The sequence below is a fragment of the Plectropomus leopardus genome, unplaced genomic scaffold (assembly GCF_008729295.1).
Source record: "Plectropomus leopardus isolate mb unplaced genomic scaffold, YSFRI_Pleo_2.0 unplaced_scaffold20216, whole genome shotgun sequence".
NCBI classification, from domain to species: Eukaryota; Metazoa; Chordata; class Actinopteri; order Perciformes; family Serranidae; genus Plectropomus; species Plectropomus leopardus.
In genome coordinates, this window is record NW_024621847.1 from 903 (window position 1) to 3,540 (window position 2,638).

General features: G+C 36.4%; 1 long non-coding RNA gene across 1 annotated transcript; it reads right to left on the reverse strand.

Annotated features, from left to right (window-relative positions):
• Positions 1-1,512: 1,512 nt before the first annotated feature.
• Positions 1,513-2,629, reverse strand: LOC121965493. The gene is made up of 2 exons (XR_006107492.1): positions 2,524-2,629; positions 1,513-2,434 (listed from the first exon to the last, which is right to left on the reverse strand). It is a non-coding gene; the product is annotated as an uncharacterized LOC121965493 (long non-coding RNA).
• Between the last annotated feature and the right edge of the window lie 9 nt (positions 2,630-2,638).

Below are 2,638 nucleotides of genomic sequence, written 5' to 3' on the forward strand. Positions count from 1 at the left end.
ACTGGAGTCTTAACTGATAAAGAAGACATTTATAGTTTCATGAGCTGTTTTCAAAACTAAGTAGTTCATGTTTTTGTACTTTTGCTTTGAGTGCAGGACTTTTACTTGTTATTGGGTATTTCTTCACTTTAGTACTGCTACTGAGTATTTCCTCCAGCATTGTTGAAAAGAGACTGTTTGGAGAGATGTGTGTAGTAAAGTAGTACATGACCAAGTTATCTTTTAGATATAGTCAGCATAATGTCTCAAAATGTGGTCCCATATTTGCAGATTAAATAAACACATAAAGGACAGTAAAACCATAAAAGTAATGAGGAGGAGAGCAGAAGAGTTTAATTTTGACCAAATTAAAGACGTTTACACCATAAACTGATGAAAAAAAATGTACAAATTGTTGCATAAAAAATCACCAGAATGCAGGAGAGAAAGTGTTTTATATCCCCAAACCTCCCTTAATATGTCTCCCCAAATATTGAAATGAAGCCCACCCCCGCACATAAAAATAAGACTTCAGTCAAAAACAGCACTTGTACAAACTCTCTAAATAAACTGTTGATAGCCGTTCGAAGTCTAAACAATCATCTAATCTCTCTGACTGTAACTATAATTATCACTCTCATGCTCAACCCAAAAAACAGTCAGATGCATGTTTTTGCACCAGATGACAGTAAACAGCTGTTGTATATGTAACACACGTATGTTGACTCTGTAGCTTCAGTTGACACAGAAATAAAAGTTTTCCAGCTGTTTGCTCAGAGAGCTGCAGTGCAGTGTGGGGGTGTCGGTGCAGAGAAGCAGGTGCACTCTGTGAAACGGAGGTTGTGGTAAAGCTGAAGGTTTCACCTCCGTCTTTTCTCAGCAGAGAGAACGACGTGCAGGCTGCTCCGTGACCACTTCCTCTCCTCTGCTGTCGCTCTCTGCTCCTCTGCAGGTTTCAGCAACAGCTCTGACCTTCTTCTGTACACAGACGAGAACGCTGATTTCCTGTTGTTCTGTGGTCGACTTACACACATTTGAACTGAAGGTTTAACTTCTTTATTCATGAAGAGAATGTAAAAAAAACTTCTCTCACTCATGCAAAGGGAATCTAGATATGACTCAAATAAACCTAATAATAATAATCTTAGATTAGTCAGTCAAATCAAATTCAGTCACCAATAAGTTTCATAAATGGAAAAACTTATCAAGACCCAAATGAACCTGATTCTTAAGTTTCCCTGAGCTGTTTCGACATTATGTAGGTGAGAAATAACTGATTTCTCAGAAAAGATGCAGATAAGACACCAGCTAAAAAAACCTCACAATGTGGAAAAAGTGATGTTCAGTATAGGATGATATGTGAGAGCAATGTCTTTAATCTATTTAAATCAACTATGAAAACATAATATGAAAACTAACCCATGCTGTTTAGATATACATACATACTGAACGTAGTTTTACTATCAAGAGATGTCATGAGAACTAGAAAATATCTTTTTACAGAGAAACAAAAAAGCATAATTGATTATATCCTTTGAAATATTTTAATTGAGAAGACAATCAAGCAAACAAGTGATTCACAAACACAGAATTAATGTCACAAGTATTCATAAAAATGTGATGCCAAAGTATGTCAGGAAAAGTTTTAAGCGGTAACTATGGTATTTTTCAACCTGGACCATATTTTCTCATGTTTCTGAGTCAATCATTTTTGAGTGCTGCAGCCGACAGCAGCAAAACAGGCTATAATGTTACCCTAATGAGCATTTGTGCATTGTCAATGTGCAACCAATAAAAGTGCTTGTTTTTGCCATTTACAGACTCAGATTGATAAATTATCGTCTGACAACGTTATGGAAAGGATCCTCACAGAGTTAGACCTTTTCTTAGAGTAGACTACTCTATTTTTTTCTTTTTTTTAACTAGACTTTTTTTAACCACCAGATTCTATTCAAATAAACACTCATTTTATCATTTAAAAAAACACAGAAAAATAAAATAAAGTAAAAGTACGAATAAGAATAAAGCTCCAAAAAGCTTTTTTAGTTTGTCTTTCCACTGTTCGACCAATCATTAACTCTCTTCACCCAGTTAGATGTGAAACCATGCTGGGTCTATATAAAAATCTGAGCCTGTCAGTGGCAAAAATAAACTTTTTTAATGGACGTCTATTGACAGTGCATAATTGTCAGCAGGGATTAAATTGTACAATAACATCCACTATTTGCTCAATACTGGAGCAATTTCAAAAACATTGAAAAACAGGACCCAGGTCACAAAGAAATCCTCTGACAAGAGCATGCATAGAGCTCTATTATATAGCAGGATGCAAAAAGCGCTGCATCAAACAAAGATGTGGCGATATAACAATGTTTTCAACCTTTGTTTACAAAAAAACTTTCGACCTCGTGGTCCATGCGTTCAGCTCTCAGTTGTTCTGCTTTCCAGCTGAACTCTGCAACATAGACAAAGGTCACAATGTCATACCGTCAGCATTCATTCAAATATTGAAATGCATGTTGGATTAAGGGTGCAGAGACAAACCTGAAGTTTCCACACCAGAAACCCCACAAAGGCTCCATAGGTGATGCTCTTGATGATGAAAACACTGTAGGAGAATTTGGCCGTCTGCGTGATCCTCAGATATTTCTCTGCAGAG